Here is a 15,298-nt window from a genome sequence, read left to right on the forward strand (position 1 = left end):
TCTGTGCCCCAGAACCAGTGACAGAGTATGGAACATGGCCAGACTCTACTACCATTAAGGTTTCTATTATAATGGAAACAGCATAAACCTTCTCAAAGGCTAGGGAAACAGAAGAGGCACATCACTTAAAGGGGATGGTGGTGGTAGAAATGGCCAAGCCTGCTACCTGTATAGAGGCCCACTTTTCTAAATGGAATATAAGGCAACAATAAATACACTCATTTCATGCCCCCTATGGAATATCAGTCTATTCCCATTTCTTTTGCACTTCAGTGAGTACAACTACACTAAAGACTATGGGCTATTGATTAAGAATGATACCCTGTGTATTCGACACTGAGAGAAACCTTAACCTACATCCTATCTGTAACTGAACTTCAGTAAGAAATGTGCCTTTGTTGGTGAATTAATGCAAGTTGTTTATGAGTAAACAATATATATTATTTTCCAAAGACTTTGTTTTTTTATCTTTGAGTGCATATTTTAACTAAGAGGTTTCAAGGGAGCGTATATCTTTTTTTGGCAACTTCAGCTGCAAAGAAACAACCATTCTCTGCAAACCAAATATATTTTTGTAGTGGCATGTCTTTACCCTTGGCAATTTAAAGACATGGTTCTTCAGTTCAACCACTGAGTTACCTGTGTGCCATTATATTAATGCTTGGGAATATCATTTGTTCCAAGAATTGACTTCTAACAAGGTAATGCTTTTCTTGGCTAGTGGTTTTCAAAAAGTGGTCTCCACATATTTATGGAGATTCACATTTGCCAAATGGATATGTGCTCATAGACAATAGCTTATGCAATAGGTTATGGAATTTGCAATATTATATCCCTCCCTTGACATGTAAGGTGTCATAGAACAGGGTGTTTTTGGTTGTGGTGCCTAAATAGTGAGACCTTTGGCACGGAGAAGCCAACCTATGCAGATTAGAGTATGAGCTCCCACTGTTAGCCCCAGCTTCTGCCAACCTAGCAGTTCAAAAATATGCAAATGTGAGTAGATCAATAGATACCGCTCTGGCTGGAAGGTAACGGTGCTTCATGCAGTCATGCTGGCCACATGACCTTGGAGGTGTCTACTGACAACGCCGGCTCTTCAGCTTAGAAATGAAGATGAGCACCAACTCTAGAGTCAGACACGACTAGACTTAATTTCAGGTAAAAACCTTTACCTATACTACTACACATCTGGATGACATCAAATTGATTTAATGGACCTTTTTTCTACCTTCCTTCCATCAGGGAACTCAATACAACTTAGGTAATCTCCTTGTGTATGATGTAGATGATCAATGAATTTGTTCAGAACTGAGTATGTATTGGTGTAGGCCCAAATATGCATCATGTGTTATTTAATTATACCCTATCTCCTCTCTCCCTCTGACTGACTGAATATATCAACAGTATTGTTTTCCATAGTGGACAATACCCATATTTCCCAATATATTACTTCCTAAATGCACCTGCCAGAGGACTGGCATTTGCCAGGAGTGTGTGTGGAGCTCCTCTGTGATTTAAATCATTTTTATTGTTTTAAATTGTTTTAACCTGTTAATATTGATTTTACCTGTATGCTGCCCGGAGATTGTCTGATATAGGGCAAAGCTAGCAATGTGTTAAATAAATATGGGTAAAATATTTTTTATCTGCAATAACATTGACAGAGATTTTTTAAGTGGTAGAGATTAAAAGCAAACTCAGGAGGACAACTCTCGCCTTGTTTATGAAATAAGACCCGAGTTAGAAAGATCATGAACTCTTGGTTTTGCTGCTACCTTTTGTGTGGTTTTTAAGTCACAGCCTCAGTCTCAAAGGGCAGAAGTTAAGGTTTTAGTGTCTTGGTCAGAGGATCTCATTAGGTTAACCAGACATTTTTGCTGTGGTCTATCTTTCCCAAAGTAATAATGAGGTTTTCAACAAATTATTTCAGGATGGACAAAAAGAGCTCAATGGAAAGGTATCTTGGGAGTTGTGATCCAATTTTAGGAGGGTCTTTCCCTAAACATTGTATCCTCCCAATTTACTCTTCCCTCTATGTGTGTGTGCATCTGTGTGTGTGTGTGTTTGTGTGTAGAGAAATAAAATACAGTAGTCTCACTTATCTAAGCTAAATGGGCCGGCAGAAGCTTGGATAAGTGAATATCTTGGATAATAAGGAGGGATTAAGGAAAAGCCTATTAAACATCAAATTAGGTTATTTTTTTGAAGTTTTTTATTGTTATTATTATTTGAGAAAAAGTTACAATTATATAAACATGTTGTATACATTTCCCCCTCTTTTATTTACATTCACCTCTGTGCTCCCCTTCCCCAGAGCCATCTCTTCTTCTGTAGTCCCACCAAAAGTTCAATTCTTCATTTGGAGGTTATTTACATCAAATTAGGTTATGATTTTACAAATTAAGCACCAAAACATCATGTTATACAACAAATTTGACAGAAAAAGTAGTTCAATACGCTGTAATGTTATGTTGTAATTACTGTATTTATGAATTTACCACCAAAATATCATGATATATTGAAACATTGACTACATAAATGGCTTGGATAATCCAGAAGCTTGGATAAGCGAGGCTTGGATAGGTGAGACTCTACTGTACTCACATTGCAACAAATTGCCTGAAATTCTTCTCTTCTTCAGTATCTTGTTCTCCTCAAGCTTCTTTCTTTGTCCCCTGTCTTTCCAGAGTCTTTACTTAATCTCAATTTATGCAACTCCATGAATTAAAACCCAGTCCATCAGATTCACTGCAGGCTTCACAACCACAGTCCTTAGATTTAACTTTCCCCACTTTGAGAATTTTATTCATTTCACAATCTCATGTGCTTACTGTTTGTTATCTATGGACTTACTGTTAGATATCTATGGCATAATAGATTCCCCATTTGCTATGCCCTTAAGTAATTATTGTGCATACTTTGACTCTTGTGTGTTTAATAAAGTTCCCTTGAGAATTAGTTCAGTGTGAGTATGAGTTATTGGGACTGACCAACCTACTGCTAGGGGTTCTCAAAATTGGTGTGACTTCACACATATACCTGGAAAGTACCCTGTAAAAAGGAATCCAGTACAATCCTGAGCTTCAGAAAATAATTTCTGAGTTCTTTTCTATGGAGCACCAATCCAATTTCCATCAGGAAACCTGTCTCCCTTTAAAGTGTGGACTGTTAACTATGATTTATTTATTTATTTACTTGTCATGTCAGAAGCGAACTGAGGGTGCATTTGTAATGAATTTTAAAACACAAACAAAGTTAAAAACTTGGCATTATACTAAATGTCTTTTGTGCAGTAGCTGGCCACGTGGAGTGCCTCTGGTGTTGCTACAAGAAGGTCCTCCATTGTGCATGTGGCAGGGCTCAGACTGCATTGTAGTAAGTGGTCTGTGGTTTGATCTTCTCCACACCCTCATGCCATGGACTCCACTTTGTAGCCTCATTTCTTAAGGTTCAATCTGCATCTTGAGGTGCCAAAGCACAGTCTGTTCAGTGCCTTCCACGTCACCCAGTCTGTTTGCCCAGGAGCAAGTCTCTCATTCGGCATCAGCTATGTCTTGAGGTTCCTGCCACTTTTGGACTCTTACTTTCTGAGGTGTTCCTGCAAGTATCTTTGTAGATCTTAGAAAATTATTTCTTGATTTAAAGCATTGGTGTGCTGGCTGATATCCGAATAGGGGATGGGACAGAGATGTCACTGCTGTGGTCCTTTCCTTGTTGGCTGCTACTTCCCAGTGAATGTCAGGTGGTACAATACCAGCTAAACACTTTAATTTCTCCAGGGGTGTGGGGCACAGACATCCTGTGGTAATGCGACATGTCTTATTAAGAGTCACAGCCAATGTTTTAATGTGGTGAGATGTGTTCCACACTAGGCATGTGTATTCAGCAGCAAAGTAGCAAAGCGCAAGGGCAGATGTATTCACTGTATCTGGTTGTGATCCCCAGGTTGTTCCAGTCAGCTTTCTTATGATATTATTTCTAGCGACAACTTTTTTGCTTGATAGTCAAGCAGTGCTTCTTGTAAGTCAATGCACAGTCCATGGTAACTCAAAGTATTTTGGTGTGCTGCAATGCTCCAGTGGGATTCCTTCCCAGGTAATCCTCAGAGCTTGAGATGCTTGTCTGTTCTTAAGGTGAAAAGCACATGTCTGTGTTTTAGATAGATTAGGAACTATATTATTTAGCGATGATGAAAGAGCTCCATAACCATAGCTAAGAATGATGATGCTACCCTTCATAAACCTTTTCAACAAGGCAGTGTTCCATCCAAAGGATTTCCAGATCAAGGCTTTGGGAAATGACATCTGCAGGACTCTCTTGGCTGCAAGACACATTGAGAACAAGCTGCCAACTTGCTTCAAATGCTTCCCTCGATGTACCCAGCAATCAGGAGAGAGCTGTATATATTATTTCTCATTGGCCCAGTAGTTATCAACTTGGTGGTTTTCTGTGTTTTCAGCTAATGGATGTCAGCATAGCAATGATCACCTCTGCAGTTGTCTTGGGAAAAAACATTCTGTGTTTTCTAAACTTTGGCTGACATTAGGAATGAGGAGATTGTGAGCCAGAAATATGATTGTCATAACTCACCCTCTAGAGTCAGATGATTTCAATGGAGAGGAGAAGGCAGGCTGCTAGGAATCTCCTAACAATTGTTTTTCTGGGTCCAGAGATTGAGACAGAGAGGGTCTCTATTCTCGATTAGAAGATTGCAGATGCTGAAGACCCATTGCCATCATTAACTGAGTGGGAGAAGAAGGAGAGGTGATGCTTCTTCCAGTAGTTATAAAGTAGGACATTCTGGCCTAATTAGGGGCTAGTATGTGGAGACAGCTGCCTATAAATCTCTCAGCCACTCCATGGAAATTTGTTGCTTTCAGGCCTTCTTCTTGGTGGCTTGCAGTATTTTTCAGTGTTAGTGTTTTCCTGGCCTTGGACTGACTACAATTTATGATTCTGTTTCCCTTCTTGCTGGCTTTGATTATCTGGACGACTGACTTACTGGTCAATATCTGGATAGCATGATAATCATTCTATTGCTTCTCCCTTCATCTTACTGGACATCCTCTGACTCACAGGACTGAATTAACTCCTCAACAGTTATTATACTCTATCCACCCATTTCCTGGGTCACTCACTGACTGGGACACAGGACAATGAACTCGTAATTGCACAGTCTTTCCATGTCAGACTAAAAAGTCAGCAATTGATGTACATTCTGGCTGATGTGTGTGAGGTTCAGTCACTTGCCCTGTTTGGGATTTTAAAAACAAATTTTTAAAAAAAGGAAAGTAAAAGATCAGTGATGAAAATTGTGCCAATAAAACAATTTTTATTTGGTTTTTCAGCTAAAGACCAAAAATCTAAAATCTAAGCTATTACAATGAAAAACACATTGTGGGAAATTTCTGATGTTGTAATCGGCCACATGACCTTGGAGGTGTCTATGGACAATGCCGGCTCTTCGGCCTAGAAATGGAGATGAGCACCAACCCCCAGAGTCAGACATGACTGGACTTAATGTCAGGGGAAAACCTTTACCTTTTAAATCTAATTTATGGCGTACACGGGATAGAACTGTGGTGTTGCACAATGATTATAGAAAGGAAGCACAGTTGTAGCTGCACCATTGCACCAATGGAGTGAGCAGTGTGGCTGCTCCCTAATTATTTATTTTATGTTTCACTTTTCTCCGAACACAGGATGCAAGATGGCAACACATAGTAATTTGCATGGCAGACTGTCCTTATCCAATGACAGTAAATGGAGGTGGCAACAGTTCCCATCTGAGCCATGGGATGCTAGTAATCTTGAATAGAGCGCAGGGGGATTCATGGTACCATGTGCCTGTCAGGGAAAATGTCTGCATTTCATGGCAACCTGTTGTTTGATAGGAGTCCCCACTGCATTGTCACAGTTCCGGAGCATGTTTGTGCATTGCGTCAGTGACATGGTTCAAGTATCATAAAATTACACATTCGGCCCATGATGCAGGATCTTGGGCACTGTGTTGAGACAATACAATGCCCAGTTTTTTCATGATGCTGAGAAGCAAAAGTGAAATATTATGATTTTCAGTAAGCTGGTTGCATGACATCGGGGAGTAGCAATGGCATTCTCAGTAGATTCGGAAATGCAAAATGTATAACATCAACCTTTCTAATAACATTCATTCTCAATACACTAGCATTTTAATGGGATCAGAAAATACTTCAGTATTTCTACAATGAAAGTTTGTTTAACCACTTGAATGAGAGTGAAGATTGCCTTCTTTGTTGTAGTTGCTGGAAAAGTTTGTTAAAACTGAAGTTGTACACTCTTATATGGACTCTTACATGTAATAGCACAGTTTTATTATCTTGATATATTGTTTATAGTTATTGATGTGTATAACTGTTTGTTATGCCCTATGGCTGAGATAATAAAGTTTGTCAATTGATTTATTGATAGGGCCTGCTTTGATTTTTATATATATATGAAAAAAATCCTCCTTCCTCTACAAACTGGAACAACACCATCTGCTTTATAACAAGAACAACAAAAATGCCCTCAACAACCTCTGAAAAAAGGACTTTTCCCCTCCTGGCACTTTCCTACATGGACAGTTGTTGGAGTTCAAGTGAAAGTTATGAATGAATCCAATGTGGCTTATCACAAGTCAAGTAGAAAACATGAAAAGACTTGACATCGTATTTGTGGTTCTGCCAAAGTGGCTTTAATTGATCCGGCCCTTGTTGGCTGCCTGGTCTACAGTGCGTCCTGGAACGCAAAAACCCACATCTTCCCAGGCTTTCCCCTCAAACCGAAGACCCAATGAGAAAATGAGGGAGGGAAAACATGCATGGTGCATGTTTCATTCCGTGTTCAAATAATATGGCAAGGAAGAAGAATGGGGGGTCTAGCTGAGGTATTAGCAAAACTGTTCATCCCAGTGCACTCTGGAACACTGGCAATCATATTGCTCTCATGTGCCTTTCCCTGACAATCTGTAAACCAGCTTCCCAGACGAGATGCACCGTAAGTGGCTTCTGATGTTAGATGCATTGCCTCCTTGTAGAGCTGCTGAGAGCAGGACATTGCCAGAATGCTCAAATGTGCTGCAATGTCCTCGAACATTAGAGGACAACCTTCTCAAGGACACATGTCAACAGACACAAGTTTGGGTTACTTTCACGCCAGGCATGGAAGTTGCCCTCCTTACTTCATTTGCTTTTTTGAAGAGTTCAGGGACACCGCAGGTGTTAAATTCTAGTATACAGATGTTTTCTGATGTGAAATTCTTGTATACAAGTATTTTCCAACATTATCCTCCTGTGTTCTTTTAAATCTGAGTATTTAAAATGAAGATGCAGCAATAGTGGGTGGACAAAGTACAAAATTCATAGGTTCTTATTCCTATTGAGAGTTATGAGGAGAGGCGGATAAGAAATAAAATTATGAAGATGATGATTATGATGATGATGTTCTCTATGTGCCAGTTCTCATTGTAGTGATTGCCTGCTTTTCTGAGTTATAGACTTAATGCCAAATTAATTTGTGAGTTGCCTTGAGCCTTGGCTTTGGGGACAATCTGGGCATTAAATAAAATTAACAACGATTCCTTATTTGGCTCATTTCTTTCAGTTCTTTCCCACTTCTTTCCTTTCTATTTCACCACTTTGATACAGGAAGAAAAATCCAGACTTTGAGCACCACAAGTAGAACAGACTGCAAAGATTAGTGATGGACTCTCCTCCACTGAAGATTTTAAAGAACTGATTGGGTCTCCTCTCATGGATGCTTCAGCTATTGGATTCCTAGATTGTAGGTTGTTTGCCTAGAGCAATGGTTCTCAATCTGGGGTACCCGGATGTTTTTGGCCTACAACTCCAAAAAAATTCCAGCCAGTTTACCAGCTGCTAGGATTTCTGGGAGTTGAAAGCCAAAAACATCTGGGGACCCCAGGTTGAGAACCACTGGCTTAGAAGACTCTTGGGCTTGCAGTTCTTCAATGACATATTTTTTTAAAAATAATAGACTAAACCTACTGTTAGTCCAGTCTAGAGCAGAACTACTGAAATTAGAGGGACTTGTTAGCTCCCCCCATCCCAAGCTTTAGTTCTTGGGGCTGACTTACAATTTCTACATGTAAGATCTAAGAGGAGCCCCCAGGTGGTGCAGCGTGTTAAAGTGCAGAGCTGCTGAACTTGCAGACCAAAAGGTCACAGGTTCAAATCCCGGGAGCAGAGTGAGCTCCCGCTGTTAGCTCCAGCTTCTGCCAACCTAGCAGTTCAAAAACATGCATATGCAAGTAGATCAATAGGTACCGCTCTGACAGGAAGGTAACAGCGCTCCATGCAGTCATACTGGCCACATGGCCTTGGAGATGTCTACAGATGCCGCCGGTTCTTTGGTTTAGAAATGGAGATGAGCACCAACGCCCAGAGTCAGACATGACTGGACTTACGTCAGGGGAAACCTTTACCTTTTACCTTAAGACTTAAGAAATAAAAAGAAAAATGTGTAATGTCTACTACCCTATATCAGTGGTTCTCAACCTGTGGGTCCCCAGATGTTTTGGCCTACAACTCCCAGAAATCCCAGCCAGTTTACCAGCTGTTAGGATTTCTGGGAGCTGAAGGCCACAACATCTGGGGACCCACAAGTTGAGATCCACTGCCCTATATGCTTAAATGTTGATACAAATGCAGAAGTGGTGATGGCTGCTCCAAGTTAAGGGTAGGTTTGATCTAAGTTAAGGACAGGTTTTGTGGCCAAAATTATGGATTTTGATATGACCCATGGGTAAGTTGTGGACCATTCTTCAGAGAAGGAACAGCACCAGTACTAACTCGGTTAGCCGACTGCCCCTGGCCGTCACTGCTATCTCCCACCCCAGGAATTCAAAAGACAAGAAGCAATTTCAGGACAGAGTAGGGGACTCAGTACTTCTTTTAGATCAGTGTTTCTCAACCTGGGGTCCCCAGATGCTTTTGGCCTACAACTCCCAGAAATCCCAGCCAATTTACTAGCTGTTAGGATTTCTGGGAGTTGAAGGCCAAAAAAATCTGGAGACCCCAGATTGAGAACCAGTGTTTTAGGTCCTCCTGGGAGGGACTAAACTCTAGTCTTTTACCATTCTGTTCAGAGTGAAGTTCTTTCTTTATTTGAAAATAATTAATGTACGGTACTTACATTGATCCATAGATAAGTTGGCCCAGGATTTTTATTGATTTTTTGACTAAAATTTCTAGACTTATGTATGAGTATATGGATTACCTCTTTATGTAAACAACCACAAGAACAACAGAAGTGTATTTAATTATTTAGCCCTACACCTGTGGTGTGAAGTGCAACAGTTTAGGAATAATTTATTTTAGTGCCCCACAGAGTGTTGTGTGAATTAGACCACAGTTGGATGCAATAGTTTTAAAGGCATGCATTTGACAAACAACAACAACAGCAACAACAACTCTTCAGTGAACTGTTCAAACAAATCTCGTTTTTGAAGTGGTGCATCAAAGCAACTGTTTCAACCCAGGTGATTATACTATGCATCGGAACATGTTCCAGAAGGAAACAAAAGGCAATTTTGTTTTTTGGGTTTTGCTTCACATTCTTTAGAGATAGCGGGATGTCAGTAGCCCCAAGAGAGGGTGGAAGTAAATGAATCATTGCTAGAAACTGAAGGATATCATCCGTACTGAATGGCGAAAAGGACTCCCGAATAGTATCTTCATTGATTTTTCTATAATTGACACAGAAGCCTGGTTTGCCTTAGGGCTTCTAAACTAAAGATGTGGTGAGGCCCATGTACAGGAAGCTCTTTTTTGCTACGACCAGTGCAAAATTGCACCTCAATTAGTTGCCTTTTTTCAAAAGAAAAAAGAAAAAAAAAGATTGCAGACATGCTACTGACAACTGTCTGGGTTGATAAGCTTGCTATTTCCATGGATCATTCAAGAAAATTAAGCAGCCCTTGTGACACAAACATGCTGAACAATTCACAGCCAATGGAAAACTTAACATATCTGCAGTACATGCCAAAAATTCATGATGAACCTGTTGATATAAATGCAGAAATGGTGAGGGTGGCTGAAATGCAGCAGACATTGCTGGGCTTATGAAATTAAAAAGGGTCAATATGTTCACCTTCAATCAGTTGTATGTTGCAGTAGATTCCTTATATATGGGGCATACTGGTGTACTGGGAGAACCTAGGAATGTTTTCTTGAGTGTCTGTCGTGATAGAGTCATTGGTACATGCTAGCAAAGACGTGTGTGTTGAATGCGGCCACAACCTCATACAACCAAGTTGATTAGGTGCCTTGTTGAATTGATTCAAGAAACAGAGCTGTCCTCAGCATAGACAGGGTTGGGTGGTTGTATCTACTATCTACTTGCCTTTTCCCCTCGGGGAGAAGGGCGGGGTAGAAATATTGGAAATAAATAATTTTCACTCTTATTTATTTATTTATTTTTCAAACTTATATGCCGCCACTCCCCTAGGGCTCGGAGCGGCTTACAAGAACTGGCTAAAATCAACAATTTAAAAAACATCTATAAAAAACATCTTAAAAAAAACATCCTAAAAGCACCTTTTAAAACATCAACAACAGAAGAGGAGAAGCTCACCCCATAAAAAAGGATGAAAGCCCTGATTCAGTATATGGCTCTTAGGCCCAGCTTTTAAGAGTTAAGTATTCAAAGCCCTGGGTCTAGGTGGACAAATCTCATTGTAGCAGTCCTACAATACCATTTAATTGTAGGTGTAGAATCACATCAATCTGCATACACCCACATTAAAAAAACAGGGAAAAGTCTGAAACCTAGAGCAGAATTTGGAATTTTCCCTGTGTTGAGGCAATGGAGATACCCATCTCAGTATCCTATGTGGAATCTGGAATGAGTGTCCTAACAGACATTGTTCTCTCCCCAAGTTCAGACAGGCTGGGGAGGTGGGGTGACTGTACCTCCTGACCAATGCACTCCCTCTCATCTCCTCCAAAAGACTGAAAATTGGGAATTACCTGGACTCTGACATGTTTACTTCCTCATCTGTGCCCTCTCTGAGCAAGGCAGCCTTGAATGAACGAGCTCCCATCCCCTTTCATGGCAAAGACTATGCCAGAGCTCAGGTAAACATGCCAGAGCTCAGAAAAATGCTGTTTTTCTATCTTCTGAGAGAGAGGAGAATTAGGGTGCCAAAGCAACTTTGCTATAGCAGCTGTGGGGCTGGTGCCCTGCTGCGGAGGCATTGGATAGCATCCCTGCCTGGCTACAATGTGGCCCTGAATGGGTATGTTCCATGCCATTTTGGGACCACATTTTGTGCCTGTGCAGAACAGCCCTGTAAAGTTCTAATTTCTTTTACAATTAGTTTTATATACTTCCAAATTCTTTCCATTCTAGATATAAAAATGTTATTAAATTAGCAAATTCTGATTTTAAAAAAACAAACCAAAAATGCATTGAAATGAAATCCTCACTCATTCTCAGCTGAATGAGACAGTTATGAAGTCAGAAGTACATTTCACACAATGACAAGGGAAGCTGTAGCTCCAATTTATTTTAATGACCATAAGGACAGAAAGCAGGCAAGCCACATGGTGGCTTAATTAAATAGCATTAAAGAGTTTAAGATTACGCAAGCCTACCCCCACACTCTCTCACATACACAAACATTCTTCTTTCTTTCTTTCATCCTTCCATCTATTCTTTCCTCTTTTTGCTTTATTAACACATTTCTTTGACTATTCCTTGCTTAATTAATTGAGTGAATTATAAATTGAGTCACCATAAGTAGGCAGCTGACTTGAAGACACATACAAATAGCCAGGACCATAGCCAGAAAATTTTTTGGGGGGAGGAAGGAGTTTGAAACTTTTTTAGAGAATCATGAAGAGTAGTTCCATAACACAAAACATTTCAATAGTATGGTTCATTCTATATTTTATATAGCCTTGATTAAATCATAGACTTGCATTGCTTCCCAGATCTGATAGGATCCGATGCCTTGGCAAAACCACCTCTGAATATTCCTTGCCTGAAATTCATAGGGTTGTCATAAGTCAACAAGCAATTTGAAGGGCAGATAAATCTTTACAGTGACCCCTTCCAAAAAGGACCTACATATACCAGTATATGCCAATTACATGGTGCCAGACAATGCAGTGCATATTTTATAGGGGTATGTTCATCAGATTGTTTCTGGTGTATCGTTTACCTTGTGACAAAAACCAACTGGCTACCCTAATAATTTGTACTCTTACTTATTTTATAGTACCCTGAGAACACTGTAATTTTCAGATTGTCCAGAGAACTAGCTGGATTTTTTATCCTCTCAAAACAATCTTTATTCAGCTATTCCAGACACAGGAATGAGGGCAGACAATGACAGACAAAGAAAATGACTTTTGCAGGCATTCTGTTCTATTCTGTGTAATGTTCCTGCCCATCAGAGGAAAAATAAAACAGGCTTTACTATTGGCTGCTCACAGGGAATTCAGATGTATTGTTTGAAACCCACTTGAAACTTGTTGTTCTCCAAAACAAGGTGAACTAATAAAAAAATGCAAAAAGCCACTGTGGCCCAGACAAAAAGCAAAGAAAAATTCAAATATGACTTTGCTTTGCTCTTCATTAAACTTGGTGAGGCAGACAATATTTGGGCCACCTGGGGCCTTTCTCAGTGCAAAAGATCTGATATGACCTGTGCAGTCACCGAGATGCCTCTGCAATTTATTTTAATGAAAAAACGGAGCTCCGGGAAGCCGCTTCACAATGTGATCCACACCAGGGAAGTCAGCTTGAGTTTTAGAATTTACACCAGAAGGGAATGGCATGAGGTCTGGGAGCAATTGCCACCTTCGAGGATAACTGGGTTTCTTTGCCTATTAGGATATAAATATACCCATTGAAACAAGGCACAGAGAGGTCAGGTGAGTGTCGTCTAAGTCAAATATGGGCAGTTTGACCACTTAGAAATCTTCTGATCCAACAGTTGCAGCAGCCACTCTCAAAGCTGTTGTTTGCACTTAGTAGCCACAATCTAATTTTAAGGACTTCGTAGAATTATAGAATTGGAAGAGGTCTCATAAGCTACTGAGTCCAGACTCCTATTTAGTGCAGGAACTCAAGTTACAGCAGTCTTAATGGGTAGTGATCTTGTATTTTTGAAGCCTCACAGATAAGGAGACCCCATCAGCTCCCTAGGCCACTGGTTCCATTGCTTTATTGCTCTTATTATTAAGAAATTCCTACCAATGCTCAGTTAGCTTCATAAATACTGATATCGGAGCCAACAGGGTGGAGTAGTTGGAGTGGTGGATGTTGATTCTGGAGACCAGAGTTTGAATCTCAGTGAGCCATGGAAACCCACTGGGTGACTTTGGGCAAGTCATATTCTCTCAACCTCAGAGGAAGTCAATGGCAAACCTCTTTTCAATAAATCTGGTCAAAAAACCTTTGGTGATAGGGTTGCCATAAGTAGGAAATTAAGTGAAGGCACAAATCAACAGGACTACCCTCTTTGAAGTAGGCTACATGACCTCTGTAAATACCATTCTCCTTAACAGTATAAAATGACCTCAATAGCCTTACATTAGGACAACAAAAATCTCTCTTTATCTGAACTGATTTACAAAATTATCCTATTGCCCAGTTGCTTTCCCATCCTGCCAGAGTGAAAGGAGGAACTTTCAATGTTGTGGCTTGAACAGAATGAAGAGGCTTTATTTCTCTCAGCACACAGGCATACAGAGTGGGAGTGAGTCGATGGTGCAAAGGTAGCAGGAAAGGGAGTGGGATGAGAAGAGATCTGCTGAAGCCCTTTCCTGCTACCCTTGCACCATCAACTCACTCCCACTCTGTGAGTCAATAAGTGAATGACTGAGGGCACTTCCAGACAGCGCCAAAATGTAGGTTTCAAAACTGGTGCAAAATTCCTGGGACCTTAGAGCAAGTCCACACACAGACCTGCCAGTCCTGGGAAATGCTCCCCTGCCATCCTCACATCTTCCTTTGAAGTGGATTAAGATAGAGGGCAGCTGAGGGACATCTGGCAGAAGTTTTTTTTTTATAAAAAAAACTTATCTCTGAGATGCACTGGACCTCATATACACACATGTGAATATTTTAATGTACACACAAGCAGACTTCTTATTCTCTTTCCTCACCCAACTCTAAATCCAAGCCCTGCTTAATATTATAAAGATCAAAAGGAAAGAATAGTTTCAGCGAGTTCTAATTGCTTTCTAATTGTGCTTCCCTTGAAACACCTGTGTATTTGTGGCTCCATTTTGTGACAGCCTGATCAGCTGTTTCTGGCTTTCAAAATGTGCATGTAAACTGAAGTAGTCCACACAGAGGGAAGGGAAGGAAAACATGCATTTTGCATAACTGCAATCATGAGAAGGTGCATGTTTTTGGGGTGAAATCAAGTTTTAAGTGCATCTTTTTAACATGTGCTTTTCAGCTGGTACCTCGATTCCTCCCGTACTTTTCCCAAACATCATTTATCCACCGCCATGTGTAGAAGAGCCCTGAGTAACCAAGTGAGAAGTTTCTGGCATCATTGAGAAGTTGTGATTTTAAATACATCTTAAGAGGTTTTACAGAAAACCACTGCAGCCTTACATAACAACAACAACAACAACAACAACAACAACAACAACAACAACAAAATGTAGTACATACAACATTGCACATTTACTGGGCTAGGTGTGCAGGACCCCCATGAATGTAGAAAAACTGTGAATAAAACACACTGTTTTTATAACCTGTGAAAATACCTGTCTAGGAATATTTAGGTTTTCCAGTGCCACCCTATTGCCACCTTTCTTTGGAAGTTGACCATAGAATCATGCTGGCAGACTAAGGAATGTCTAGATAAATTTTCTCTTTAGGAATCTTAAGGTCTTACAACACAACTTCTGGTGGAAGTTGACAATACAACTGCCCTGGAAGACCTAGAGATTCCTAGAGAGAACAAAGCAGTAAAACCTACAAAAATGAAATCTGCCAAAGTCAAACCCACAAATGTGAAGGGCCAACTGTATTCCTCCCCATAATAGGAAAGACTGTGATCTCAACTAGTTTGGTGGTCCAACTTTAAGGCTGTTTCTATTTTTACTTATGGGTCTTTATCTTTAAACTGGACTTGAACTGGACAGCCCTTCAGATGGAGGACACCTTGAAAGAGAAGGCTACCTTTTGTGAAGTAGGAGACATGACCACCATAAATACCATTCTCCTTGACAGTCTAAAATGACCTCAACAGTCTTGCATTAGGGCAACACAAATCTCTTTTTTCCTG

This window comes from Anolis carolinensis, chromosome 2 (assembly GCF_035594765.1).
Source record: "Anolis carolinensis isolate JA03-04 chromosome 2, rAnoCar3.1.pri, whole genome shotgun sequence".
Taxonomy (NCBI): Eukaryota; Metazoa; Chordata; class Lepidosauria; order Squamata; family Dactyloidae; genus Anolis; species Anolis carolinensis.